Below are 22,989 nucleotides of genomic sequence, written 5' to 3'. Positions count from 1 at the left end.
TTGAGGACAAAGCAGCGAACCTGACAGTCCAGGTCCCTGCCCTCGTGACGCTGTACATTCTGGTGGAGGAGAGCAGGCCACACAGGAGGCAAATAGATAAGTAAATCATTTAAAATCAGGAAGTAACAACTCCTGTGAATGACAATAAAGAGGAATAAGAGGATGGAACATGTTGGTGCTATTTCAGATAGGAGGGTTGGGAAAAGCTCCTCTAAGGAGGTAACCTTCAGTCAGAGAACTGACTGAAGTGAAGAAATAATCTATGAAGATAATGTGTGTGTGTGTGTGTGTGTGTGGGTGCGCGCGCGCGCGCACAGGGGGGAGAGTGGTGGACAGCATTCTAGGCAGAAGGAACAGCATGTGCCAAGATCCTGAGACATCCTCAGCTTCTTTGAGAACAAGTGAGAAGTCCAATGTAGCTGAAGCAAAACAGCCATGGGCACAGGAGATTTACAGAGATCAGCAAGGGCCAGACCGCAGAGGATTTCAAAAATCATGGTAGGTGGTTTACATTCTATTTTAAACATAACGAGAAGCTACTGACGTGGTCACACTAATGCCACACTCCATCACCGCTCCTGCAGAATCATCTACCCTTCCACAGATTATCCATGCTGGAGTATTTCGTAGCTCTGTTCAAATATTTGATGACTGAATCCCGGTATAAATGAATAATCCTAGAAGTCAAGATTTTGCCTACCCAAAGCAAATAATCCTATGCTGTCATATTTATTAAGAACTTTTCTTATTAAATTTATTTGGATTTGCTCCAAGACAACAGAAATGTTGTCAACAGAAAGTTCATCAAATATTCCTGGAAGATATGAGCTTCTTAGGGTAAATCCAGTTTTCACATTGTTTTTAATGAGAGATAATGGAAAAATATGCATTCTTTCTCACAGGCAAAACTTAAGTATAAGAAAGAAATTTATAAATTTTCTCCCAGAAAGCTATTCTTTTTCCTCTTTATTCTCAAAGGCGTTCACACTAATCTTCATCAAACTTTCAATTGGGTATTGAATGACCTCCGAAGTCATTTTTATCTTTGCTTTTCTGAATCTAAGATTTTATGGTCTCTGATTGAGGTGACTTTCCAACCCTTCTTCCAGAGTAAGTTTGAAGAACCAGCATCATACTTAGCATGCAGCTTTGAGGGTTGTCTAGCTCTCAGATGCAAAATCTGGTTCCTTAGGCACCACACTGACCCACAATCTCACTACGTCTGCCAGATATTCATTAGTTTCACCAAGAAGGCTTCTCTGAGGCTTTCATATGCTCTTAAAACAACTTTCAAAAATCCTGATCTGGCAACTCATTGTAGTGGTCATTCCTTTTTGGCTAGAATTATAGTAGTGTTATCCTTACTCTGAATAACCTTCAAATGTCTGTGGCATTTACACAGGAGTGCTTCCAATGTCCCTCAACCAAATGGCCTATTGGCCAACCAGCTTTGACTCACACAGACAACCCTTTCTTCACATTGAAGCCTGCCAACCCCTCCAGAGTGGGCCAGAAACCATAATAAGGAGCCTGTCCCCCGGCAGCAGTGCTAACTCCAAGACAGGCATATTGTGACTATTGCCAGTCACTGGCCGGATGTCCCTCAGATTCGCCCTCATGTGGAAGCCTATGGGAAGTGCACTCTGCAACACAGGGCACTAATGGTTAAATATTTTTGATAACAGCCTACGCATATTCCCACTACCCCAAAAGAAACCATGGCTTCCTTGTATGATTAATGCCTTATTTTTGTAGAACACTGTGTAATTTTCAATGTGCTTCATACACATTATTTTCTTTCTTTGTTCAACATCCCTGTGAGTAAGGTGGATACAGTTTTTGTCTCCATTTTGCAGATGAGGAAATTAATGACTCACCTTCATAAGTAGTCAGTGTTGGAGCCAGAATAAGGACCCTGCTCTCTAACTCCAAGATGAGCACCATTTCCATTGTACCATGACACCTCACCCAGTTCCTGTTTTATTCTGTGATTCTGAGGCACAAACATCTCAGTTCTACATGTCCATCTAGCCTGCAGTGAAGACTAGACCCAGCTTATCCAAACCATGCTTCTAGACCAGTGTCCTTGATGTGAAAAATTTAAAAATTAAACAAAGAACTGATATAGGTTAGCCACATTTCATTTTGCCAGCTACCATCATTATTTCATTAAAAAAGGTGACGCGTTTTAAAATAGGAAAGAAAACATAGACTAAGGGATAGTCTTTTCCATTAAACCATTTTATATCACTCTATTTCTAAAAATATAATTAAATATTCAAATCTAAAGTGCAGAAATGAAAATAACTTTTTCTTCAACTCTGCTTTGCATATAATTGATAGTTGACACAAGTTTGTCAATCTGAATGTATTATACATTTAACAATGCAAGGAAAAAGTTAATTTCACTTTTATCAATATCATTATCAAACCTCTGATTTCACACACTGTTCGGTAAAAATGGAAACACCACTTGCTGGGGCTTCTTCACACAGCTTGGAATATTCTGGGAAAACTAAAAGAAGTTGAGAATTGTTTCCATGCCACCAGCTGCTTTTCCGACCATCTCTCCGGAGCGCCAGGAAGACAGTGGGCGGTTGGCAAAGGGTGTGTCCGGCTGAAGGTATCAAGTGCTTCAGGAAGGGGAATGCGGCACTTGGAATCATTGCTATGACCCAGGGCCACTGGCATGGGCCTGAGTGGCCACCCTGTCACCCTGTCACTGGAGAATTCATCTGACTAGGGTGTCATGGACACTTACATTGCAGATCTGATTTTAAGAATCGCTGGCTTTGTTTACATGCAATGCTTCAATTCTCAGTTACTAGACAACAATTTATTTCAACGAGTTGAAGCCTAGAGCTGAAGGGGGAGGAGTGCGCAGACACCACGTTTTTGAAAGATCTATAAAACGAGTTTAACAATGAGTCACTGTTACTTTATTGGGTTTTCAATTTTCTAGCAACAAAATAGATCTCGTGTTTAAAATCCACAACATTTAAACTCTTGGCCTTGCTGGGAGAATTTTCTGTGAGGGAAGAGTGTGAAGCTCAAGTTTGTAAATATAGAAGAAAGAACTCTAGGTCAAAAACTTGAAGGTCTAGAATGGTTAGAATAATTTTCTTCATATCCCCGAGCCCCAATTGTTCGATCTGCAGAGTAGGGCTAGTCTTAATACTCTAAATATGGAAATTATTTTTGTAAGATATATGAGGAGAGGACTGTGTCCACCTCTCCCAAAGCTGAGCACACTGTGATGCAACTGGCATAGTGTACAATGAAGACACATTGAATAAGAAAACTGAAATGTCAGAATTCTTCTAGCTAGTTCCTTGTATGTAATAATAAAGACCTTAATGGTTATTGAGCCTTTATTATGTTCTCAATATCATACTAAATTCTTCATGTGGGTCACTGCTTTCCATTCTCCTAATCTAATGAGGCAGTAACTATGATTATCTCTATTTTATACTTGGGGAAACTAAGACACAGAGTGGTAAAATAACTTGACCAAAGTCACACAGTTAAATGGTAGAACTGGGAATTCATACTCGACTCCTTATCTCTTTGTATAAGAAAGAAACAAAACACAAATGGCTTTTGCATTCATCTTGTTACAAATCTTTGATGCAGTAATTATTCTTGATATTTTTATAGCACATGTGGTATTTCATAAGAATCCTAAACAACTTGAGAATATTATTAGTTCCATGTTATAGATTAAAAACTCCAAGGCTCAGAAAGAAGAAACAATTTGCTCAAAGACGTAAGTGACAGAGTGAACAAGAATTCAAGCCTTCAGAATAAAAATATAATGAACTGCCCTGTATCACCCACTGTGACCTTCTAGCATGCAATGAAATAGGAGGGAGGGGACAGGACTCAAAATCAAATCCTTTTAGTCATTTTGGGAAACACTCTACTAATGTATCTCTCCATATTCTAGGAGACCGATTCACATCTTTTGTTTCTGAAAGGCAAAGGATGAAATGTTTTCTCTTTGGAATTGAGCATCCGCCAGGAAATGTACATCCTTCCTAAACCACACTCACTTCTCTTGTGATGAAAGAAACAGATTAATTAACAGTGCACGCAGGATAAAAATGAATGGGGCAAAGGAGAGAAATGATTAGAATGAGGCACTAAACTGATAGCAAACTCCATCGGATACAGAAAGTGAAGAAATATTACTTTAAAAAACTTAAAGAAAACTAAGTAGTGTGGAGGGGAGAAACAGCATTTTATTAAGCTCAGAGAAATATAATTAAACTTGAAATATAATAGAGTGATGAATAGGACTTGATCTTTCAACTGGGAGCCACTATCCAAATAATGGAATTGAACCCAAATACACTAAACCACATTAAACTAAGCTAAGTTAAGCTAAACTAAAAACTAAACTAAACTAAACTAAACTAAACTAAACTAAACTAAACTAACTGGCTTGGAAAGGGTCTCCGTTAACACATTCTGCTCATGGAAAATGCAAGAAATCATCCTTCATCAGCAATCGTATGACTTTAAATAAAATTCAACTTTGGGGAAAGAAAAGTAATAAAGTGTGAAATAGTTTTTTCTTTAGAATGGATAATAGGAACTCCTTTTATTTCCCAAGTAATAGGATTGTTCTCTTCAAATAGGACATATTTTACTGAGAGTGAATCTTAAAGAATAAGAAACAAGTAATTAGTAAAAATCGGGGTTCAGTTACATGACTTTTGGGGTCATAATGGGGCAAAAAGGGAGTGACCATCATCTTATTTCACAAATACGGTACATGTATAGAATATTTTTGCTTCAATAATCAAATCTTTCATTTTGGGGATCTAGCTAAGATAATTCAGGTTTCTTAATCCAACTCTAGAAGAAGCACCACCCAATCTGCTTCCCTTTAGTGAAAGAAAATAAATGGGAAAATTGAAGGCAAAAGAGCTTGTTCTGAAAGCATGAGACTGACATGAGCTGAAGTATGACATGGTGGAAATAACAATGACTCTGCAAATCACTTGTCCTCTCATCAAATTTTTGCTTTCACCTTCATAAGGACACAGACCTCTTTGGAACAGCAGTACATCTGTGACTCTACCGTAAAATAGTTGAACTTATTTATTATTCATTGATGGAAAACATAACTAATGACAGCAAGCTACTCTAAATTCAGTAGTGCTTTGAATGAATTTGCATTTATTAACCTCAATGAATAGCATCTTTTTTATTTTTACACAATGGTTGAACATGTTTGTGTGACATATTAATTTGTCCAATCTACAGACAATGTTTGATAAATGTGTGGATTTGAGGACCCTTATAAGTAATTCGTGGCTCCCTAGAATTCTTCAGCTGCCAGATGGAAACTACAAACACTTTCTTTCTACTAAAGACTCCATGGTACAAAAATAGACTTTTAGAAGGCATTCGGCATGTTATCCTGCAAAAATCTGCAGTCTATATGCATTGAAAAAGAGCCAAAGGATTATACACTGAAATGGTAACAATATTCATTGCTGGCTAGAATAGTCTAGGAAGGTTTATTTGCTTTTCCATATTTTACAAATTTTCAACAATAATTATCTGCCTCTTCCATGGTAAAACAAACAACAAGAAAAGCCAAACAAAAAATTTAAGCAAAGGTCTCCATGCCACTACATCAGGAAGGCCTTAGCAGTTCTTTGTAAACTTAAAAACCCAGATTCTGGGGAAAATGTCCTTAACAACTGCTCCTACTTTCTCCTGGGAAGCCATTCCTGCAAAGTAATATAGAAAATTATGGATCTCTAAACGTGGATTCCATGACATATTCCACAAAAACTAAGTTTCTGGAAAGAACAACTACATTTCAATTACAAAAGTAACCTAGTCATGCTTCTGCCTAAGTCTTTCAGATGGGTCCCTCATCGACTTGTTGGGTACTTTCATGGACCCCAAAGCTTTCTGATCCTGCCCCACTAACCTCCTTAGTTTCATGCCTAACTGCTCTGTTTAGTAACCAACTCCTGATCTGTCATGGCCCTTCAGAGCCAGCTTGCTTGATACTACTTGGAAGAGTCTAGTCATTTCCAAGAGCACATTCTCTGGAACAAAGGCTCTCCAATTCTTTTAACATGGCTCATTTATGTAGGGAAAAAGACAGCTTCCTTAGTCTATGCATTCCCAAAATAGATTACAAAGAAAGCAAACTTATTTTTTTTAAAAAAATATTTAACTCTAATCCAGATATGGTTTTATCATCTAGTTATTTGGAAAGTATAGGTCCAAAACAGTATTTATGCATAAATTAATGACAGGTCCCAAACAATGTTGAGTCCAAAAAGTCAACATAAGAAGTGTGGCACTGTACTTCCAGAAAATCTTGTAAGTGCATGGAATGTGGGTGCGATGAATGATGATGGACTTTTACCAGGCTTTCTAGTCCATAAGGATGGGGGTCATACTCTCAGGGTGACAGACAGTAAGCTGGAAGGGGCTTAAGTCCTTGAATGAATGATTTCTATAGCTCTCTTTCCAGCTCTGGATTACCTACACTAAATTGTTTCTGAGTGAGAAAAATATATTTTAGATTTCTGTACTCACAGCCAAACTTAATCTTAAAAAATATATGAAGTTTTGTATGACAACCAGGTATTTTAGCAGAATGCAGAATTAGAACCCTTAATAAACAATAATGTTCATTTAGTGAATAACAAGTTTAGCTATCCTAAAAAATTGACTTAGAAGGTTAGCAACTTCATCAAATCTCCCATGGACTGAAGGGCCATGGGATGGGGTATACTTGTCTAAGTTGAGTTTTTTCCTCTTTTTCTTAAAAGGAAGGCTTTATTAACGATGAAAAAAATCACAGAGGGAGAGTTCCTAGAATCCGAGGAGCCCAGGCATCATCAGTACAAAACAATTCAAGTTCATTCTTAGTTTTAATGTTGGTGCAAGCAAAAATTATTAAGTTATACCTCTCCTTTGAGACAAAATGCCTTTCTTTGACGAAAATCTTGTAGTTGACATATTTATATTAAAGATAGTAATTTACAATCCACAAAATACTTAGTCAGTACTCCTCAAAACTGTCAAGGTGATAAAAAACAAGAAAAGACTGAGACATTGCCACAGACCAGAGGAAATGAGGGGTTATGACCACTGAAGGTAATGTGAGTCCTGGATTAGATTCCAGAAAAGAAAAGCAGTAGTGAGAAAACTGGCGACATCCAAATAAAGCCTGGAGTTCGATAGTGATGTACCAACACCGGCGTTTTAATCGTGACAAATAAACTTGGCTTATATCAGGTGTGAACCATCAGGAAAGTAGGGTGAGGGTACAATGAAACTGTTTTGTCTACAACTTATTCATATATCTAAAATCATTCCAAATTTTAAAATTTTATTGAAAAATATAGCAATAGCTATTGATAAGTGGTTGAAAGTATTGGTTGAGATAATACGTAAAGCTGGGAACTTGCAGAAGGGATCCAAAAAAAATGGTAATATCTTTCCTTCCGAGTAAACCCTTAGAATCCCACCAACCTTTTTGTTATCAGATAAATTCTTTGACATGTACTTCTGTCTTGGTATGGCTGGAAAACTTATTTTCTCATCATGAACTTTCATAAATTTAAAATGTTTTCCTGTCCTATTCTTCTCCACCAATAACCTGTTATCAGATTTTCCTCATAGTTACTCTTCTTCCTTCCTTGAAGTCTTTTCTCTCTGTAGTCTTTTTAAATTCCACACATATCATTGGATTTGGGATCCAAATCATACTAAGTGTTCTCACAAAATAACCCATAGTAAGCTTCTTAAGGACAAAATTCCTCTTTTCTTTATAGTTCTCTCTTTTCTCCCTCCCTGGGTTTCACACAGAGTAGGTTCTCAGTAAGTTTCTGTTAAATCGATTTAAATTAATGAACACAGAGTGCAGCAAAAGAATTGTTTCATGATTCTTGAATGATTTATTACCTTTGCAAACATTTCAGCATGATGTCAGATTCAATTAAAACATTAAACTTTTAACTCTCTCATATTTATTTCAAAGCACCAAGTTAGAAAGATTTTCCAGTACATGAGTTACTCTTGTAAACATCAGATGCCTCTGGGAGCTCCATGAACTCTGTCAAACGACCAGAATGAAAACAGTGAAGGAAACCCTCTTTTAGTTAAATAAAAGCATAATTTTGACCAGAACTCCCACAATTGGCAAACAATTCCTCACTTATTTCCAAAGAGTGTCTATTAAATTAACAGACTTTTTTTCTTTTTTTTTTTTTTTTAATTCTAGGTCCTTCCTTGCTCATTTAGCCAATTTTGGTACCTGTTTATTGATTTCTTACACCATAAATATTTTATCATTTGTTGCCTCAACTCTCTTTTCTAGTTATTAGTACTAAACTACATTCTTTTCTCATAGATAACAACATTTTGAAGTTTCTCTTGGTAAACTATGATAAAAGAGAGCATACAGAACATCAGCTGGGAAGAAAAACATGTCGATAAGACAAAGCAGTGGTACCTCTAGCAGAACTAAATGAGGACAAGAAGAGAACCAAAGATGATAAGAAGAAATAGCTTAGTAGCTGTGATTCTCAATAAAAGCAGTGATGTTTGATTTAGAGGTTAATATTCAGGTAAGTTGGTCCTCCAAACTGGGATCTGGTCTTGGATTTGAAACGGGGCCAGCAGTACTCTGCTCTGTGAGATTCAGATCCTCTGGGGCTGTAATCAGGACCAAATTCCCAGAACCAAATCTCTACCTTCATCACCATGGATCTCTTGATGGGCTCAAGTCCACCAGCTTCTGATGTGCTTTCACTCCCTAGATGCTGTACTCATTCTTTCTTTGTAGGATGACCCTCAGGCTGCTGTAACCTATTTTGCTTAATTCAGTGCTTCTCAGAGTAGAATCTGCAGATCACAAACATTAGCATCTCCTAGGGACTTGTTGGAAATGCAAATTCTTGGGCCCTACCCCAGATCTACTGAGTCAGAACTAGAGGGGTAGGGCTCAACAACCTGCATTTAAATAGCTTTCCAGGTGATCCTGACACATGATCAATGTTGAACCCCACTGACCTATATGTATAGAAAGTCAAGTGACCAGGAGTTTATATTTTAAAGGAGAGGGAGCCCTTAGCCAATGCCAACAGAGGGAGAGTATCGACACCCCAGGTGTCTCACCCATGTTGAAGACAAATCAGAGGTGGAACCCAAAATGTCTCCAGAACCCCCCTGTAGAAGTGAACCAAAATTACTCTCTGCGGCACTCTCTCTCGGTAACACAACTTGACCTGGCCTCCTTCCCTTCGCCTCCATGTCTCACTGCCCCAGTTCCTTACCAGTTCTTCCTAGAAACACATCCTAAACAATTATTTCACATCAACCCTCAACTCAAATTGTGCTTCTGGGACTAAATCAAAAGTACCTCTTTCAGTGAGAACCTCAAGATCATGGGTTATAGCCTGGTGGCCTGGGATTACATTATCAATTTTTACTAGTCTCTGAGTACCATATACTAGAAGCTGGGCATTAATAGGCCTCTCCCTGCCCTGAGAGAACTTAGGGAGCTGAGAGAATAGTGGTGGACAGCAGACACACGAATGGATGTTGTCAGTATAACAATACTGAAATTCTCAACAGTGCTCAACAGCGGGAAACATTTTTTCCCAAAATTCTTGAAAGAGGCAAAAGGCCAGCCTAATTGCTAACGTGTGGATGAAAATTAGTGAGTCAGGATACAACAACTGAAGAAAACATTTCATCCAAAACCATGAATCAAAATGTGGAAGAGAGGAACGGAGAAAAACCGTGCGTGACTCGGTGCTCATGTGGTGTCAAGTTGAAATTGAAGAGAGGCGGGTGATGAACTTGAATAAATGGGAAAGGTCTAAGGCACAGGAAGACTTTCATGCCCTACTAAGCAGCATGGGGTTCATTCAGTGGATGATAAGTATCTGCTGATAAATTTTAAGCATGAGAGTAAACATGTTTGGAAGCGCATAGAAAGACCTTCCTGGCTAAATTAAGAGGGGGCAATTCTATTAGCAAAAAGACCAAGGCAAAGACTATTGTGATCATCTAAGCAAGATATAATGAGGCCTGAACTAGAGGAGGATGTGGAACCCAAGAAACATTTAGGAGGTGAAGTAGGCAAGACTTTGACTGAGTAAATGTAGTGCGAATGATAGGGAGGAACTAGGCAAGGACAAATCCAGGTTTTTTTGGCTTGAGTAATCAAATTAACTTAGTCATAATCATTTCCATTTTGCCAGTTTAGAATGAGGACTAAAACAGTCATGCTGAGAATTGTTCCCCTACCTTGAGAAAGCTAGATACAACTCATATACAACTCATATTCTACGTTAACACAGTCGATGGAAAATTTCATCAGAGCCGAAAGATACAAGGCAGCTCTGTTTAGCACTGATACAGAACTGCCTAATCAACAAAAACACCAGGCACAATAAATAATCTCTTTCAGTTAAACACAGTTTAAGCATGATTGCTTTAAATGGAAAATTTATGAAATTTTCCAGCATTTCTTAATTAATAAAATTCTAAGTTTTGAGAAAATTAGACATAGAGACATGGAAAAGTTTACTAGAAGAACAAACAGTTAAATGAAGATGTGTGTGTGTGTGTGTGTGCGCGTGCGCGTGCATGCGTGCGTGTGTGTGATGTGAGGGAGACAAAAATATAATGTGAGCTGTCAACAAGTCAAACTGCAAAATGATTTCCAAAAGTTACTGTTTGGACATAACACCTAACTCTAGTACATAAATATTCACGTCAAATATGCCCCTTTCTCAAACACGAAACTTTATTTGTTAATCAGGAAAACTATTTATTAACCAGTACTAATGCATTTCAATATTTCAACAACTAGTCTGCTGGTACCAGGCATATCAGCCCTAATAAATAAGAATATTTTTCTTCTATTAAACTCTCTCAGTCAAGCCAAAAGATGCCTGCAGAAAGGGAGAAGCCTGTGAAAATGGCTTGTAAGAGGTTTTTTACTGGTTTCTTTGTGCTCGTGAGGACCTCAAGTACATCCCGGTCTAGCCTCATCCTTTTGCTCTTGATGCATTGGGAGCAAAAGTGACAGGGTGGCAGAGCCATCACAAGAACTTAGTTCCCCTTCTGCCCGAGTATACGGTCTATTGATTCTTAGACCCCCGGAGTAACTCAGATGCATACACTCACATGCCTCCTTTTCCATTGCTCCACTTGACTTCAACTCTTTGGTATCCAAAATGAGAGAAACAGCAACAGGAAAGACCAGTTTCAGGCTTTCCCCAAAATAACAAAAATGTCAATTGGCATCATCATCTTATCATAATCTGAGAAAAGATTGTCTGGTAAAGAAGCAGGCTGAACTAGTAAGAGCAATAAGCAGTGGTAGGAATCAAGATATATCTCCACCACCGAAGGAGCTGCCCTTTCTCCAAGAAATGTATAGTTACAGACTCAAATACTAGTTTGAACAAAGCAGGGAGTAGTGTTAAAACACACATGCACACACCCTATCTATCTATCTAATCTATCATCTATCTATCATCTATCTATCTATCTATCTATCTATCTATCTATCTATCTATCTATCTATCTATCATCTATCTATCTATATCTATCATCTATCTATCTATCTATCTATCTATCTATCTATCTATCTATCTATCTATCTATCTATATCATCTATCTGTCTATCTATCTATTATCTATCTATCTATCTATTATCTATCTATCTATCTATCTATCTATCTATCTATCTATCTATCTATCATCTAATCTATCTAAAGACATGGACAGAAACCAATCAGAATAAACAATGACATAGCTACAGCAGGATTTGAGGAGTTGTACGGTAGGGAGATTTTGGGGGGTGGGGGCGGGGGTTGCCAGAGTATAATGAAAATGGGAGGAAGTTAAGGGCTAAACGAGGGTCTCTTAAGGGGACATAGTGGCAGAAACTATTTATTGATCAGCACTAACACATTTCAATATTTCAACATCTGGTATGCTGGTACCATGCATATCAGATGAGTATCGGTCCTAGCAAAAAATGTTTTATTTGTATTAAACTCTCTGAATCCCTGAATGTAGAGCACGAGTAGGCCATGGAAGAGAGTCTAATGAATTAAATTGTAGTAATGAATTAAATTGACCATAATGACCTAGAAAACAAAAACGATACGGTAAACTAGCATTAATAGCTAGAAGAAATGACTCAATTATCTAACTCAAAAGGATGAAGGAGGACTCTCACCACAAGTTCTGAAACTCACATTTCTTTAACGGTGAGGTTAATCTGACTAGTTTTCTGGAACAGATAAGTAAATGTCGGGTGATATGTTAAGGACAACAGCATTTCTTGGAGAAGCCTCAGGATTCTGAGATAATTAAAGAAGTTTTTGAGGACTCGCAGATATCAGAACCTGTAATCTGGACAACACAGTTATCTGGACAACTTACCAGCAGGATGAGTAAACTCTATTATGAATCTTTCTGTACTTTCCTGATCTTTCAGCCTTTAAAAGGCACAGAAATATCAGAGGCCAGCTTGGGGTTTTGGTTTTGAGCTGGAGGAATCTTAGAAAATCAGGAAATGCAGAGAAAGAAAGTAATGGCAGCTTCATCAACCAACCAAATTCCAAACCTAATGACTATCACAGATTTAGCATGTGCGAGACGCAAGTGATCACTGGCACAAACATTGCAGCCCTAGTGTGCCCAAAGATGCTCATGGGAGCAGTGTTCTGATGGCAAAGAACTGGGACATAAATGTTTTATTCAGTCTACAAAGCTGGCTACATAAACTGTGATGTTATATCCCCTTAATGGGATGTTACACAGCCATTACAATATGTTTATGAAACTTTCTGCTTTTTTTTAAAATATCATGAAAAAAGAGGATATATGTTTACCAGCACGGTATGATTGCAGCTAACCACAATCAAATACATGAAGATATAAAAATCACCAATATTAATAGCATTTAGGTATGAGGGTTGAGATTTTGAGTGGCATTTCTTTATCCTGTTAGTATTTTCCAAATTTATTTTAACAAATGCATTGAAAAAATAGTCTGCTTTGGATAAAATGTGGGCACCTACACTAATATAGAATTATGTAGGATGTAAATGCTATGTTCAAAGAATTACCCTTGTGGTTCCAAATCGAAGCCATAACACTTTTTATTCTAATTACAAAAGACTTTCCCCTAAACAAAGGCCAATGTTAGTGTGTGTGTGTGTGTGTGTGTGTGTGTGTGGTGATGGGATTTCAATTAAAGATGCAAACCCTTCCGGGGGCAGCATTTGCATGGACTGGTTTGAAAGGCACCCATAATCCATTCGGGATGTTTGAAACTTCAAATATCTTTCTATATCTATATCATCTCTCTCTCTAATCATCTATATCATCGATATCATCTATATCTATCTATATCTATATATGTTGGAACTGTTAAGATCTCACATGGATTAATAGGAGATCAAAGACAAAATTATTCTAAAATGAACTCGTAAAACTTATTTTTCTAAAGAAATACGAAATATGCCACACACTATGATGATACAACCCCCACCACAGCCCCCTGAGGTCAGTACTTTTAACATCTCCATTGTAAGAATGAGAAAACAGAGGCTTAGGCATGCAGCTAAGAAATGGAAAAAGTAGGATTTAAACTGTGTACTTTTTTATCTCGAGTTCTGCCTCTCTGATCACTATTCTATATTGTCTACATTTTTTGACACCAGAAATATATACTTAGATACCTTAGAGGTCAGTAGTCCTCAAAGACCATCCTTCTCTAGCAACGTTTGCTCTAGAACAACACCAGAGAAGGTAAACAATGCACTGGAAGACACGGACACGTATTTAATATTAGAGTTTCTTATACTGGCCATGTCAAAGTCTAAATGAACCCTATCTTAGAAGCCACAGTTAAAGGAAAATGATGATGCGATTGTTTGATGGTTCTCCTTTTATTAAATCAGCTTTAAAGCATTACCTATTTGCACACATAAAATTCATTTCATATTTGATCTGTTTTGAATTTGCTAATTTATTTAAGAGAGTTATCTAACTCTAACATTTACCCATAAAAACTTACCATGATCTGTTGCCTGAAAGGAAACAAATCCAATCTGGCTAAATAAAATGAAATAGAATAAAGTTCTAGTTTAAAATTCACTTACTGTATACTCCCATGGCTTTCTAACAAAGAAAAAATAAAATTAATCTCTAATTATAATTTTTAAATAAATAAGCAAGAGGCACTTCTACCACGTGCATCCAGGAACCAGTCATAGAAATCTTGGCCATAGCAACACAAGCAAACCCCAGTAAATTCTTTCTTCCTATAACTCCCTATTCTCAAGTAAGGATGTAGTAATACAGTTATGAGGGGAGCCTTGTATTATCTCCCACTAAAATTCAGGAGGAAAAGTGTGTGTAGCTGGAACATTAAGACTCTAAGACAAGTGAGGGCTTTTGTAGAATGAGAAATATGTTGGGATGAGACAAGGCAACAAGAAAAATTATGAACTAAATCTGAGTGCAAAATTCTATGGTGAAATTGATTTCGTCACAAAACACCTTTCCAAATGAAGAGCTAAATGCAAGAGGCGTTGGAGAATCATTTCACTCCAGATGGGCTAACACTGCAGAGAAGAATCTCCAAGGAATAATATTTCACAAAATGGGAATGAATGAAATCAGCTGATAGGTCTTCTATTGGTTTTTTGCTGCTACAGAACTTTCCACTTCCAGAAAACCCAAAGAAGGCAAATCTAAAGATATTTTTTTTCTTTTTTGTTTGTTTAAGTATACAGGTAAAATAAGCTCTTCTTGAGGAAGCAGCAAAAATATAGAAATACAGACTAAAGAAACAAGTTGTCTATGTACACAGTACTATTTAAAATATCCCAATGATAATCAAATGCTTCTATCTAATCCTAGAATATGTCTGCACAGATATATATATATAATCTATAAAATTTTGCATGCATCATCTTATTTCAACTTCCCAACAATCCTGAGAGGTAGCCAAGGCATCATTAGGCCCATTTCATAGATGATGGAACTGAGACAGAGAAACTAGAGGACTTATTAAAGGACAAATGCAAATAGCAGAATCTGAACTTGAACTCACATGTCCTTGCCTTACACAAGTCTAGGAAAAGCATGGTAAGAGGGTGCACTCAGTAGCCAGCCTGCCCAGATCCAGATCTAGACTGTGATGTTTGAGGCAGTACCAAAACTTGACTTTTCTGTGACTCAATTTATCTCTAGAGATAACAATAGTGCCTACTCAGAGGGTTGTTATAAGGATAAAATGAGTTAATATTTGCAAAGTGCTTGCCACCTAGTAAGCCCATTCATGGGGCCATTAATATTAACATACGTACAGATATTTGGTTCCACCTCCCTTCTTAAACATAAAAAATATGTTTGTTATGTTCCCAATATTTATACTTGTATATCCCAAACTGTCAATATGCTGAAGAAAATCATTCGCAAGTTAGCATATGATACCAACCCGGATCCTTAATTTTCCATGGATCCTGATATGCCCTTGCTCTTACAGCTAACTGTCCCTTCTGTCAGGTCACTGACTGTAGTCATATTCATACCATCACTCAGATGGAACGGTATCTGTTACCTTCCTGTTTATTGTCAGCATGGATGCAACCTTAGAATTGGAGCTGCCTAAATTATGCAAACTCACAATGACCCAGAGGAGGGACTTCATAAAAAAACTGTAGATTAAAAACACGCCAAAAATTCCAATTTCCCCTGATTGCATTTTTAATTTCTCAAGCGCAGCCTGGTTATTACTCCTTATCACAGAGACCACATCATCTGAAAATGCTTTGCGTAAAGAATGAGGCCTTGGGAAGAATGGGCCCTACCTCACCCACTCCTCCTTCCTTCTCAAAGTGTAGTAGCTGGACCAGGACCAGCAGTAAGAAATACTGAATCCCAGGCTCCACTTCAGACCTCCTGCACCAGTATATGCATTTTAAGAAGACCCTAGGTGATTCCTGTGCACAGGACGCACAGGGTTACCTCTCTGCAGGTGGTTTACTTGCAGCGTCTCTTCTATTGGAGAGGTCATTTAAACAATGACCCTCTGTTAGTTTTTCAATGAGTGGGTAAAGTTGAGATCAGCCTAAATTTGATAGAATCATGATACAATTTGGCATCCATTCTAAAACTACAAGCAACCAGTCTTTCCCTGATTTTCTCTAATGTCTCTTGTTATTTACTTATTAAAACTTGAAAAAGCAGATGCGGCCTCACCTGTAACAACCAGGAAAAATAAAAGAGTGAGTCATCCTACTCCACAATTAGAAGAGCCAGCTTGCCTGTCGATTCATAGCTGGATGAGCCCAGAAATGAATGAAAAGCCAGGCCAGACAATTATCCTTCTGCAAAACTGGGTTCAGAAGGCATCGAAGGTAATGAGCACCTTGGTTGGAAATAAGAATTTTTTAAGAGATTCCGACAACAAAAAAAAAAGGGGGGAGGGGAGGGGGGGTAACTTAATGAATCACTCTAATTCTAGAAGTACTCAATGCGTGAAGAAGTATGAGTCTGTTTAAATGACTAACACTATCAATTCAGAGAAGTGACTTAGCAAATAGGAAAGTTGTAACGCGATCACTCAGGATAAGTCTTATACTCAAAGAGAAAAATAAGAGCTCCAAGAACTCTGAGTACGTTCCCGAGGAACTAGTCACTGCCCATATTGCACCAGCCCCCTGGTCACTGTCTATTTGGCCAGAAAGTATATTTTAAAACTGAATATAATTCACTAAGTATCAGTTGGGCAGCAACTATGTAACCAGCGGGAATTTCAAACATGGAGGCGATTCAGGCTGTTCTCTCAGGAATTTGTACTCACTCGTGGCATGTATTGAAAACGAACCTCTATTTCAATTTTGTAAAAAAACATTATTTTCATGTATAAATACTCTACTTCATTAAGTGATGAAGGGAGGGCAGAACTAAAAGTTTGGGGTTTAGAAAGCATTAAACAGACAACAGGTTCTTAAGCAGAAAGCCCGATGATATCGAAAACATTTAATATCTCTTTGACATTTAATGGTTTTTAAACACGCATAGGTTACAGATTTGTATACTCTCTGGATCCCTATAAAAAAGATAGGGGAAGTTTTTTCCTCCTAACTTAACAGAAAAGGCTTTGCAGCTCAGAAAGCTGAACGAGTGAGTCGTGCTTGCACAGCTATGAAGGGGCAGAAAAAAAAAGAACGTGAACTGGGAGTCTATATCCCAGCCTAGGTCATATCTACTCTCCCATGCTAAGTCCTAAGTTGCTTGCCACGAATATTCACATATCTTAATTCACTTTAATTTTGATCTTAAATTACCCTGGACAATAGAAAGTATCAGGGACCAGTGCTTCTGATTTTCAGATGAGAAACTTGTCAAGCGGCTCTAGCGATGGGTCATCAGGACTGAAACCCCAATCTTTAGATTCTTAGACTAGGAAGCTTTCCTCTGCTTCCCTGCTGTGAGCACTCTCTAGAATCATTCCTTTGTCCTCTTGGATGCCTAGCTTGACTATATTTCATATTTGCTTGCAATTAGGTGTAGCCACGTGACTCAAGTCTAGACAATGGAATGAGAGTGCCAGGAATGTATGCCTCTTCTAAGGCTCGGCTCATGAAAGTATCACATGCACGGTCCTCTGAGCCTCTTCCCGCTCTGGCTAATTGCAGTGGAGACAGTGACACCCTTGGAATTCATGTATTGATGACAAGAGAAGCATAGTCAGCTTAGGTCCTTGAGTAACAGCATGGAGCAAAATTGCCTTCCCCTTCCGTCTCACCACCAACCTCAAATCGCCCTGCACAATCATGTGATGAAGAAATAAACTTTTGTTGTGTTGAGTCATAATATGTTTGGATCGATTTGTTCTAGTACTTAGATTATCTTGGCTATTATATACAACCAGCCCTGTTTGCCAGCTCAGGGCAGCAGGCGCTGCTGCACACCCCGTACTCCGCTTCACAGGCTATCGAAGCCCCATCCCTTCAGCGACTCTTTAGAACACTCATAAATCATTGCATCGAAATAACCCGGGAAGGTGAGTAACCAGACACAGGAGGCAGTGTAGGCAAGTAGATGAGATCAGGCTTTATGGACAAATCCGTTTGAAATGCAGCTCTGTTATTTATTAGCTGTGAAAATTCTGGCTGGTCTCTTAGTTTCTCTGACTCTTGGTTTCCTCATCTGTAAAATGGTAATAATAAGCATCCATAATGTTGTAGTGAATTTTAAGCCATATCACAACTTATGCGACATGCTTGGTTCAGACCTTGCCACATAAAGAATACTTGGTACCCTATAGGCATTATTAATATTTAGCATGTGCCACGCTAGCATTTTCTGTGACCACAAAACAACTTGAATTACAGCTGAAGGTAATATGGGTGGTTAATTATGCAGAAGTAGAGACATGAGCTCTTCACTAGGTATTTTAGAGGATGCAGCTACAAAAGAAGGTTAAGACAATTAAAAAGGTAAAGGTAAGTGCTGTTGATGCTGACAGGGCACATGAGTCAGTGACATGTACAGAAGTCTATTCATCTCCAGCACAACTGGATTTTACTAATACCCCTAAGTCAAGCTGCCAAGTAAGATCTACTTATCGGCAAAATGCCTTACTCACATAATCGTAGAAGGCTCCGGATTGGACTTTACTAATAATCTACATAAACAAAACAGCATGAAACTCAAGATACAGGTATTACTATGTCTCATCAGCTTTAAGAGAACTCTGGAGGGTTAAAGAGAATTACATTCTCTTATTTATTGGTCACCGGTTTTGGGACAGAGTCACAGTGTTTGTTCTTTCATTACTTTCTTTGCCTAGTACTTTTGAAACCTGACTTTAAAAGTTCCCATTTACCACAGTGCTTAGTGAACACAACACGGACACACTGACAGATATACGGACACCACAGGGTTTCCATTGCTTCAAATCTAATCAGGCCATCACCAGAATAAAATGTGCCCATTTAAACTATGGCCTTATAGTACACTATTTTCTAATTCCATGGCATTCCAAATTCTCACGTGATTCGATACTTCATTTTAAAAATGATAATTTCTAAATTCAAGTTTATTTAGTGACCTTACATGTTACCAGTTAAATTCATTCACATTGAGAGTAAGCACATTCTTCCTGGGATTATCAAACCATCGACAGTGGCCTTTTCTGAGGCAGACTAAGACGAGGTGATTAGATCTGAAAGCACCTTCAAAGATTTGCTGCTGTGATTTTTACCATGTTTCTCAGTCATATCCCTGTAAGTGTTTCAGCATTACAGCTGACACTTGGCTGACTGTGACGTCCTTCTTTGGGGCAACGCCGACAAAATGCCCATCATCCCTGTGCAGAGCCAACAGGGACCACTGGACAAAAACTGGGTGGCTCTGCCTCTGAGCCATCTCTTTTCCATTCCCACTCCTCCATCCTCATGGCCACCACCCTGCTTAGTGAGACTCTGTCTTTACATCTTTAATATCACTTGCAAATCTTCCCTTTTCACATAGAGACTAGGCCTCAAACTCAGAATCATTAGCAGGTGAGAGTATTTAACAAGAAACAACTTTTTTTATTTTTTATTTTTGTGATATTGGTTTCTATTTTACTTATGAAAAGTTATGTTAGTTTTCCATTATGGTAGTTATATAAGTATTTGATAGATGGATAGACAGACATAGATATGTATTCTTTAAAGATATAATTAAGTAAAATAAATAAATCCATCTAAAAATATTAGGATTTCTTACACAAAATCATAAAGATGCGAGGTAATATCTAAAGTTAGAAAATGTCATTTTAAAGCAATACTGGCCTTTCAAAGTGATATAAGTTTATAGCTTCAGCTTTCTTCTAGGCATTTTCTACACACTGGTGTTATGTTCATTCAACAAACAAACAAAAAACCTTCTCTCTCCAATGGTTACCTTTTCCTACGAAACTACGTATATCCACAATTTCATCAGCCCGGCATACCAGCCCTCGTACAGCACATTCCAATATTCCCTGATATTCTCCTGCTGTTCCTTTATGCCTCCGGGCTAAGGCCAAAAAGAACTTTGCACTGTCGCACTACGGGCTTTCTTTTCTCTCTGGTTCTGCTTGTGTTCTCTCTGCCTGGAAAACCCCCCTCACTCTTTGCCAAAGAATTCTTTACTATTTCTCTCGTCTCTGAAGTACTCCTAGAGCAGATCCGCATTTCTCATCAGCATTTATTATACCTTACCTTATTTTACAGCTGTGTATCAAAACCAGCTCAGGGGGTTTTAAAACTACTGATCCCCTAGCCCCAGCCCTAGAAATTTCTGGTTTACTGTGTGTAGCATGTAGCCTGAGACTTGGAGGATTTTAAATACTCTCTGAGAGATTTCAGTATGCAGCCAAATTTAGGAATCATTACTATAGACACTTACAATCTTCTTTAGGCCCCTGCTTTGGACAGTCAGCTTTTTATGTTTGTTCACCTTAGTATAGATGGAATGGCAGTGGGGAAAGACTCGAGCATCCATTTCAGCATTCTGAACGGATGTGGGCCTGGGTTTGTTAAGTCCATCCTGGTCTTGTTCCAGCAAACCCAAATCCCTGATGGAGTTTCCATCATGATTCTATTGCATTATTGTGCAGGTTATTAGAAACAGGCTACCAGAAACAGGAAGGCATCACAACAAATTCAGCCAGGCTTTGGACTGCTTCCACATCTAGGAAATGTATTATGCAGGCAATTTTAGGTTGTTAACTAGACATGAAAAAAATTAGCCATCTGGTGCTACCAGGTACAGGCACTATAAACTTTTCTTCAATTCTACATGATACAATTCACATCTTTATAAACTAAATGACATCCATTAGATGAACTATTGTTTTCAATATGGTATCTTTCAGTATGACCGTGCCTAACTATTTCCTGATACATGGGTACAGTCTGTTCTCAAAAACAAATAGTTAAGAGTGAGTTTAAATAGGTGACATTATAGTTCATAGTAAAATCTAATACCTGGCCCTGAGCTCTAATCACAGAAATGATTTAAGAGCTTAAAACACCCAACATGATCAAGAGTTCTAAAAATCTCTGCTAGACTTCAGGTTACCTTACTTTTATTTAAAGGACACTGACTGTCAGCTTTCTTTTCTGTGAGTTTTCCCTTCTGACGGTTTATAGGTTTTGTTTTATATTCCATTTCTCTCAGCCTCCCAGAGGCTTAAATCAGTGAGAAATGATATGTCAGCCTCTCCTAAAACATTATTAATGACAGACCAATTTCTGCAAAATCTGAACTCACATGTATAACCAAGCCCATTTTTAAGAATATTTCAAATCAGTCTTTCTGCCATCTTTGTCACTTTGCCTATAGAAAAATTATAGAAATTGTAGATTTCCTGGAGAAACCATCCAGATATAGGCTGTGGCTATCACAAGTCAGCTAAACTAATGTCAGGGAGATGTAGGTCAATTTCCTTCCATTAATTCCCACTAATATGTTCTTTTAAATAATTGTCTTTTCCTCCATCTATGTCTCTTTAATTTTTTAAAATTCAGTATTTTAGTCACTTTTATTTTCTCTTCCTTAGTATATCCCCTGACATCATATTCACCCTTTTATCTCACAAGATCAGCCTCTGATTTTGGGGTGCCCTCTCCCTAAGCGTGAATCTACCAAGAGGCACTATCAGCCCTTTGTCTCCTCCTTGACCCTGACAATGACTCATACTGGTGGCAGTGGACACAATTTCCACAGACAGATTCAAGCACATCAACGATAAAGGCTTGTGCCATAATAAAAATGCATACATATGGATTAGAACTGAAAAGGCAAGAACCCAGAAAAATTTGAAAATATTTTGTAGTAACGTAAAATTTAGGAAGATGCTTTGTTTAGTTTTCTTAGTGTTGCAATATTTTTTGTTATGTTGTTAAAACTTCGGCAGTAAATTTTAAACTTTCAAATAAAAAGGTATGCACTTTTAAGTTTTTGACTTAAGGTCTCTAAAACATCTATAGATTGTTTAATAAAAAAAAAGCCAATTGCAGAGTGAGTAATTCAAAGACTGAGACAGAAAATAATGAGTACCATTTCAGAGGGATACTTAATACCTTAGAAAATGGCCTGTCTTCTTGTGCACAGTTAACTCCTTGGACTAAAGGATTCCTACCCATCCTTCCCCCAGAGGACCTTTACTCTTGCAGAATCTGAGCCAGCACTGTTCCTCTACCCCTCTGAAGCCCTACATTTAGTCCCCTGGCTCTTCCATGCTTTCCCTTTAGCTTCTCTCTTCCTCCCCACTTCACAGCTGTGTGATGACACCTAACACTTCCCAGCAGCATATGCTGGCAGGAGCAGGTGCCAAAGCAGCGGAGGCTGTGAGAAATGGAGAGGATGCCACGGAGGGCTGGGCTCTGCCTCGCGGGCCCCAGCTGTCTCTCCTTGGCGGTCCTGGGGATAGGACAGGCCCAGATGATCACACAGGTGTTGTCACTTTCTCATCTATAAGATGGCTTTTTGGGAATTCATTGAGATAATACATATGAAGGGCCTAACTACAGTAAATTCTCAATATAGGGTCGTTTTTACTATACTGCCACTTTCTGAGTTAAGTTTGCAAGCTGAATCGATGGGTGAAGATGTTGGAACAGTTTTCCATCTACTTCATGAAAATCATGTTCTTTAGGATGGGCAAAGGGGTACTTCTGTAACCCATCTGAAGGTTTGCTTACACGAGTTCCAGAGAGAAAGGTCACTGCAGGATATATTTTCTTCACTCACTCAACAAATATTTATTGAGCATTGACTATAAGCCAGGCTCTTTATAGTTGTGCAGGTACAGCACCGATAAAGCAAATTTCCTGATCCAATGGAACCTGAGACTAGCAGAGGAGACCGACAGTAATAGGTTAACAGGAACACACACACACGTGCGCGCGCGCACACACACAC

The 22,989-nt window shown here is 38.2% G+C and overlaps 1 protein-coding gene across 6 annotated transcripts in view; it reads right to left on the bottom strand.

Moving 5' to 3' along the window:
* LRRC3B (leucine rich repeat containing 3B) overlaps positions 1 to 22,989 on the bottom strand; it is an 80,245-nt gene that overhangs the window by 30,659 nt on the left and 26,597 nt on the right. The gene's annotated exons all lie outside the window — the stretch shown is intronic.

The sequence above is a fragment of the Rousettus aegyptiacus genome, unplaced genomic scaffold, assembly GCF_014176215.1.
Source record: "Rousettus aegyptiacus isolate mRouAeg1 unplaced genomic scaffold, mRouAeg1.p scaffold_m13_p_4, whole genome shotgun sequence".
In the NCBI taxonomy this organism is placed as follows: Eukaryota; Metazoa; Chordata; class Mammalia; order Chiroptera; family Pteropodidae; genus Rousettus; species Rousettus aegyptiacus.
This window is presented reverse-complemented; position numbering and strand designations above follow the sequence as displayed.